The sequence below is a fragment of the Plecotus auritus genome, assembly GCF_963455305.1.
Source record: "Plecotus auritus genome assembly, chromosome: 2".
Taxonomy (NCBI): domain Eukaryota; kingdom Metazoa; phylum Chordata; class Mammalia; order Chiroptera; family Vespertilionidae; genus Plecotus; species Plecotus auritus.
The window spans coordinates 195,890,963-195,899,737 of record NC_137771.1 but is presented as its reverse complement, the minus strand read 5'-3'; positions in this window follow the sequence as shown (position 1 = coordinate 195,899,737).

Genomic DNA, 8,775 nt, shown 5'->3' with positions numbered 1-8,775 from the left:
CAAGGTGCTGCCCTTCTGCCTTCTCCTGCAGCCTCTGCAAAAGAGACCGCGGTGCTGGACCGGCCCTCAGCCCTCACAGCCACCGTAGCTGCTGGTCCTTGGCCTTTGCAGCCGCTGTGGCTTTGTCTGGAAGGACATCCAGAAGACGTCCACCCTAATTAGCATATTACCCTTTACCAGTCAAGATTAGCCTAGTATAGATTAGCTTTTCATGGATTGTGAGGAAGAAGTAGAAAAGGCTTATGTACACTGGGACAATGTGATGGGAAGTCCTGAGAAAGTCCCTTCTCTCCCATTGTGTCTCTTTAACAAAATCTATATATATAAAAGCCTAAGCAACCGGCTGATCGGCTGACAGTTCGATCATCTGACCGGAAGCTATGACACACACTGACCACCAGGGGGCAGATGCTCAACCCAGGAGCAGAAACCACAGGCATGGAAACATGGAACAGTCTGATGAATCTTGAGGGAAGGGGGAAGGGAGGTAGGGGAGAAGAGTTTAACCAAAGATCTTATATGCATACTAGAGGCCCCATGCATGGATTCATGCACCAATGGAGTCCCTTGGCCTGGCCTGTGCCCTCTCACAATCTGGGATCCCTCAGGGAATGTCAGAGAGCCAGTTTTGGCCCAATCCCCGCAGGCCAGGCTGAGGGACCCCACCCATGCACAAATGCGTGCACCGGGCCTCTAGTAAGTAAATAAAAGCCAGGATACCTGCATATCTGTGTTGTTGAAAAGGGAAATGAGACTGTGGGCCTTTGTATATAAATTATGCCATTGATCTAACAGTAGGTGATGTTTATACTATGCTACCCCACTCCTTATGTCTTAAGGATGTACTTCATTTATCAAGTTGCCTTATCTCAGAAAAGATCATAATATCTATATGGAAGTACAATAGGAGCATAGTCAAGTTCTCCCAAGTAAAACTGTTAATATCTTTATTATTTCATTTTTCTACAGATTAGGGGAAAATACTTATCTATGGAAAGTGGTCAGATAAAGAAATAGATAAAATTTTTAGATATGCAAAGATGCATGAAAAAATTACTAAATTAGATAAATCACCATAAACATAAACTTCTTCAAAAGTTAGCATTGCCAGTAAATTGAAAAGGTGCACATCAGAGCTGTCTCCCAGAGGCAGAAGTTCTTGCTGGTCTCATGCGGTTAGTCTGTGACCTGGTGTCTTCCTCTTTTCATCAGAGAGTCATGTGGCAGAGTGTCGCAGGCAAGGCCAAGATAATCCCAGAGTGGGTGATTTGAATGCACTTCTCCCCTATCTGCACACAAGGCACATGCATTTACAGCACAATATCACAGCTTGGTAACCTAACCTGGAAAACCTTCCCTGTGTTTCTGTGTGGATTTTCATGGAGAGATTTAAGGTATAAAGATATTACATGTTTCTAAGTGAAGGCCTGAGGAGATAGCTTTCACAGCTAAATGGTCCAGATAAACTAAAGATTGTGATAAGCAGTGACCTCATAAATTCGTTCATTCATTCATTCATTCATTCATTCATCAATAATTCCTAGGCACCTACCATGGGCCAGGCATTGTTCTTGGCTCTGGGACATAGCTGTGAACAACAACAAAAAAGTCCTTGCCTTCATGAAGCCTTCATTCTGGTTGAAAAGACACATAGTAAGCACATAGCCAAGAGCTATGCAGAATCAAGTCAGGTAGACAATTGAGGCACCTGATATTTTAACCATTGCTTGTAAAACACAGAGTACGGACTTTGTTTCCTGACCAATCAGATGCCGGTTTAGAGAGGCTCACCCTACCTAGGCATTTCTGGCCAGTGGATGGGGATTTATTTGTCTGTGAATTCTCTGCCATGTTAAATCCTCATTGAGTTCTCACCTCTCCATTCATCTGTACCAGGAACTCCATGTCTACAAATGCTACCAGCTCCCTCCCAGCTTTTTGTGCCTTTTCAAGAAGCTAGGTAAGAAGAGGAATTCATTTTTATCTTCCTTCCATTCTTGCCCTCCTTGGCCTCTGCTGTGTCTGTTGACAAGTTTTAATTATTTTATGGCACAGTCACCAGAGCTGGGCTGAGATCACCAATTTGTTATTCAGAAGCTGTTAATTATCCAGCCTGTGGATGCTGGCTCCCAGTTACTGCCTATCTGTGCCATGAGAGTCAAAGTAAGGCCTTCTTAGAGGAGCTGTAGGTGAAATCTCTCCAGCAAGAATTCAACTGGCCAATACCCAGTGTGCAATTGCTTATTATGTGCCCATTCTTGTACCAGATGGAGGGAGATCTAATTGGCGGTTCCTGGCCCTCCAGGAGATAACATTCTTACTGATAAAGGCTTCTTAGGAATAGGCATTTTGGCTACATAGGCACGTTTGTTCTTTGGGAATTTATTTTAAGTCATGGAATTATAGATATGAAAGGAGTCTTAGAAATTATCTAGTCTAACCTCCATATGTTGCTGAGAAGGACAACAAGGTTATGAGAGGTTTTGATTTACTCAAGGCCACACAGCCCTGGTCTCTTTCTACTGCACCAGGCTCTTTCTCATCTTAATCATTTTGTTTTGACCCTCGCCTCCTGTAGCAGCCATTTAGCTTGACACAACCTTCCATCCCAGTCCATCCCCACATTAAGGGCAGGAGCCCACACAGGAAGCACTGAAAAATGGAAAAATAGTCACCGCAATTCGCTAGTTAAGAATTCTGGGATTTTTACATCAATACACAGAAATGAAACTTTGGTTTAGCTCTTCCCTTTGTTCTAATTTTAAAATAGAAATAGCAAGAAATCTCTGCGTTTTTTTCTTCTTCTTTGTGACTGGGAGTAGAATCAGCAGTTCTAATAAAGTCTCCTTTGTGCATATGCTGCATCATCTCCATTCCTGTTATGTTCTTGGTTTGAGTTCAGCCCTGTATGCTTTGGTATACTTTGTGGTTTTCAGATGTACGTATGTTTTAAAAGACATAGTATACCTGTATACTGATCTAGTAGAGAAAAACATTACAAACTTTGGAGTCAAGCATTCCTAGGTTTAAAATCAGGATTCAACACTAGTTGTGTTGCTTTTGTAATTTAACATCTTAAAACCTCAATTTTGGCCCCAGACAGTTTGGCTCAGTGGATAGAGCCTTGGCCTGCGGGCTGAAGGGTCCTGGGTTCGACTCCAGTCAAGAGCATGCATCTCAGTTGCAGGCTTGAGGCAACCAGTCAATGTTTCTCTCTCTGTGTCTCTCCCCTCCACTCTTTCTAAAAATCAAAGGAAAAATAAAAACTATTTAAAAAAAAACACCACTCAGTTTTGTCATCTGTAAAATGGGAATAATATTGACAACTGTGGGGGGGGGGGCTTCTGTGAATGCATCCTCACTATTCTTCTCTCCTTTTACCTTTTACATAACTGGATCACTGAACAATGGCAGCCTCATTGTTCTCAATAATTCTCAAGGCTTATTGAGCCAGCATGACTCCATGTCTGAGTTAAAGGTAGGCCTTTCATTTTATGCAGTTAATAAAGCTAAATCTGTTTTTCCCTCTTGTTCTCCCACTTGTTAATTTGAAATTTTTAAACCTACAGAAAAGTTGAAAGAAAGCAACTTTTGGTTCATTTCTTTTTCAAAAATGCCCAGAGAAGGAACTAAATTAATATACATTTTCTGTTTAAGAGGACTTTAAGGTTTGTCCCTAAAAGGGACTTAAAATAAGCACAATTTGAGAGCATTTCAGGATACTTAGAGCTTCTTTCTCATTCTGCTTTTTTTCCCCTCTCCTTCTCTTTATTTCCCTTTTGTTCTTCCTACAAACATCTTTTATAAAATGTACACGAACAGCCCATAGCTTCCATCGTTCCTCTGTCCCAGAATCAACTCTGTCCAGACCCAGGCTTTGGATCTGGGAGTGACGCAAGAAGCTGTTTTTGGCTTCAGAAATGTTTTCCTCTGTGTTCTGACTGCTCTCTTGTTGTTCTTTTTTTCTCTCCATCTTTTCTTCACTCCTCTTCCTCAGATACCCCCACTGTTTCTCTCTTCCTGTTTGCTTAGTTTCTTCCCCTCTCCTTGGTGGCCAACGCACCAATCAATCACAGCCACTGTCACCATCACAGTTCTATCCGTGGCTCCTCTGTCTCCAGGATAAAACAAGATAGGAGTGAGTGGCCCTTCCAAAAAAGACAGACAGTAGCCTGTGGGAGGCTGCCTGGCGCAGTCAAGCCTGCCAATAAGAGCATTTCCTTGCAGCTGCAAGGCTAGGGAGGGGGAACCGACAGCTAGCTGCACAAGTTTGCTGGTGATACACTTAAGTTGTTTTGCTTTGCAAAAACATGGGAAAATTCTGATAAATTCCAGATGATTTCAAAACACATTTGAGGGTCAGCTTTACAAAAGGCAGATAAAATCTGAATTAGGTAAGTCCAAGTTTATGCACAAGTCTCTATGTAGGCCCAAACATCTTGCAGATTGGAAGGCTTTAAAATTGACAATTCCCAGTGAAGGGTGATAAAAATTGAACTTCACTCTCCTTAAACCCCAAGCCATTATGAGAAGGGAGTGTTCACTCCAAGTTGAAGTCTAACAGCTAGTAAAAAGCTTGGGGAAAATGTGCATTATGAAAGAGCCTTGGAAAGGCTTTTTATCCAGCTAAGAAACTGGAATATTTGGAAAGGCAAAGAAAAATATTTTTGTGTCTGCATAAGTGGTATATCTGCACAGTATAACCTCACACACCTGTTCCGTCATTCCTATTCTAGGGATGCAATTTCTATCTGGCGCTAAAGGAGAGCAGAGCAGCTTTCGCCTTACATTCCTTCCGCTGTGACCTACATTCAGCAATATTCTCAAGGATTATTGAGCCATCATGGCTGTGTGACTAAGTAAAAGTTAGGCCGTTCACTGTATGCCATTAATAAAGGTAAATCTTTTTTTCCCCTTTTGTTCTCCCACCTTTTAATTTGAAATTTTCAAACCTACAGAAAAGTTGAAAGAACGCGTAAAGAACATCAACTTACCTACTTTTGCCAATAGGACATTCGCCTACATCACTATAATGGCATTCATACTCTCAAGGTACTTAACATTGATACACTAGTATTGTCTAACATAAGTGTCAGATTTAAATTTTCCCAATCATGCCAGTAACTTTTTTATTACCTTTCATGACATGGATAATTTGGACTAGTCCAGGCTAGTGAGTTGTAAAATGCCCCTATAATCTGATTTTGTCTGATTGTTTTGCGGGGATTGGATTCAGGCTAAACATTTTTGCTAAAAACATGATCTGGGTGATGGTTTGTACTTCCATTGCATCACATCGGGAGGCAATGGTGTCAGTTCGTCCCGATATTGGTGATATCAAGTTTGATCACTTGGTGAAGGTGGTGACTGCCATATTTTCCATTGTGAAGGCATCCTTTTCCATTGTGTTTGAATCAGTTACTGTATTGAGGTTAGCAAAGTATTGATATATCAGTTGTAACCCTCAGTATCAAACCCAGGTTTTTGTGATGCCAAAGCTTACACTCTTTCTACTACAGGTACCACCTCTCTGATGTGTGAACAAATGATGCTAGCCATCTGAAGCTGATGGGAAAACAAAGCATCTTAATTTTATTTCTTGTTCATAGCTTTATTTTCTTTTATCTTGGCAAAAACAATGGACCCCTTTGAAACCTAATTAAAACAACAACAAAAACAGCCAAGGCTATAGCACACCCAGAGTTGATATTCTAGGGTTTACATGTGAAGGGAAGTGAACAGGTAGAGATGGTCCCTATCAGCTTCTCTCCCTCAGCATCACTGACATTATCCCAGTTCTTTGGAGGAGCAGGTACATTTTTTTGCAGGGGATGGATGGGTGAGTGTTGGCATCAAAATGTCAGTGTGTTGGGACAGAGGGAGTTTTTGTGTGTGTGTGCATGTGTGGCAAAGCTGGATTGAAGAGTTTGGTGGAACTTCTACCATTCTTCCCTGAGCCAAGAGTGGGAGTCCCTGGGTAAGGGGGAAAATAGGGTCTACAAAGCAGCCTGCAAAGACCAGGACTCCACCACCTCCACTGAGAGTACAGACCCACCTTCCAGTAACTTCCTGCCAAGTGTGGAGGAAGGGCCTTGGAAAGGGGTGGAGGAGAGGCTGTGAACCTGGCTGGCGGCTAGACACTGAAAACACAGAGATGTGAGAGGAAGGCTAGCCAGGAGCAGAACTACACTTTCTCCTCTTTCCCAATAGCCGCCCTCCCTGACACCCTGCTTGCTTTAGGGGAAATCGCGTGGAAAGGTTCCTGCAGAAAGGTGCAGCTGGGAAAACACAGAGAGAAATCCCTAGTCCCACCTGTCCCTTCTCTTTGTTATATTAAGTGGCAACAACTCTTCTAATCACTGATAAATTCAGGTTTACAAGTCACACAGGCAGTGTCAGGGTTAGCCTGTCAGTGTTATAAACACTAACAGAACCCCCCACCCCCCAAATTAAAACAAAAATATTCTCTTTGTTTGCCATCTTTGTACTGTTTAACATGAGTATTTCAACAGTCTTTATTTTCCAAACATGCAAACAGGAGAGAGTGATCTGACCCACAGTATATTGACATACCATGTAGCTATAACCTTGAGATAAAAATAAAGGGAGAAGTCAAAACAGCTCAAACCAAATACTAACACAAAAGAGTCTGTCTTCAGTACAGACCCCTTCCCTCTGTAACAAGGGAACACACTAACATTAGCACACCTTGGCATCAGTGGACGCACAAAGATAGATCCATACTTGGCAGACCCATGGGGCCCCAAATGCATAGCTAGAAGTCTTATGTATTGATTAACTAATTCAAAAAATGTATACTACCCAGGGCCAGACACAATTCTAGGTGTTGGAAATGTCTTATGCATCTAGGGGATAGATTTTCAACTGGTGTGCCATGGCAGGCACACTAATGTGCCAGAAGAATTTTTAAGACATGCAATACCTGACTACTTAGCCAGGGGCGCTGACCTCATTTCCTTTAGAGTGTCAAATTAAAAAATGACAACAGCCAATACAATAGCCATCCAATGCGAGTGAATCAAAATCATACCTATTTTTTTTTTCAGATCAACAAAAAATATAATACATTTTTTGGTGTGCCACAGAATTTTAGTAATTGGTTTATATGTGCCATGAGAAGAAAAAGGTTGAATACTGCTGATCTAGGGGATGTATCAGACTTGCAAGCATCTGCCCTTATGGAATTTATCTAGAGACATTAAAAAAAAATCAGAGAATATGCTCCCACAGTGTTGAGAGAAGAATGGAAATAGCAGCTACAGCAGAAAGCCTGAGCTGGTTTCCTGGACTCTGTATATTCAAGAATGCAACTGCTTCAAAATCGGGGTCACACTGTGGACTGGGCATTACAGACAGAAAGAGAGAAAAAGGGCAGCGAATCCAAGAGAAGCTCTTCTCCTCACCATACCTGGGAGGGTCCTTTGGGAGCTTTTACCAAATTGATCAGGAAGAGTCAAACCTAATGTATATTAGGTGATGGATAAAAGCAACAATCATGATTGTGCCCCTTTCCCATGCTGAAACATCTCCGAAGATGAAATGTCCCAACATAAGAACAGGCAATTAACTACTGGGCATCTTTGCTATGCAGAGCTCAGTGCTGAGCATTTTACATGTATTGTCTCATTTAATACTTTCAATCACCACCCGGTAAGATAAACACTAATTTAGTCCCACTTTCCATATGAAAAAATAGACCTAGAAAGTTATGTAACTTGATCTTGCCCAAGGACACATACCTGGTAGATAGCAGAATGAGAACAGGATCCTAGCTCTGTCTGATGTCAAAATCCATGTTCTGAACCACTACATTTCCACCGATAAAATTATTTTTCATCATTTTATGTAAGAAAAAAGATATTAATATTGAATAGGATAATTATTCTGATAGCTTCAGAATGAAATCTGTGTTTTCTAGATATTATCTTAGAAGAGACAGTCTAACATGTCTTATCCATCAAAAGCACATATGCGCCACTTTCTCAAAGGCAAAAGATGAATTTGGCAATTGCTTAAATGTACATAAGCCTGACTGCTAAAATTTAAAATACAATTCAAGAATAAATGGCCATGAGTATTTTATTCAACTAATAAATTCCTCCCCAAAGTTTATTTTACAAATGCATACATTTCTATCTTTGTTCTTGATAATTGAATTACTAATAAAATTACTAATAACATAAAGCCAGTTTAGTGAAAACAATGCAGAACTCCAGAAGGAAGCATATGCTTATTTAGGAAAAGGTTCATATCAAATATTTTTATTACAAAAATAAAAAATACTTCTAATAGAATTGAACTTTGAGAGGGGGAGAGGTCTTAGTTTTTGCTTTAAATCACTTAAATTAAATGGAATGAGAAGTGATCAGAGTGCTTATTTTTCTTTGTTTTGTGGGAAATTGTGCTGGGAATGGGGATCTATTGTGCACAAAGGATGTTGGTTTTATGCTGGAACCACCAGGCAGGTTGAGTTGAGAAACAATTAGCTCAGTCAGCAAGGCTTTGAGTCTGATTAAGCCAGGAAGTGGTCACTCCCCGGGACAGGGCAGAATGAAGGGAATGAAGGCGGTAACCCAAAACAAGGACTGATTTCTCTCTCTCTCTGTTACTCTCTCTCTATCTTTCTCTCTCTCTCTCTCTCTCTCTCTCTCTCTCTCTCTCTCTCTCTCTAAAGTAAACTGGTATGAGAATTTATTTGTCAAATCTATGTCAAAAGATTATTTCATTACATTTTATTATCAGAGGTCAAACAAA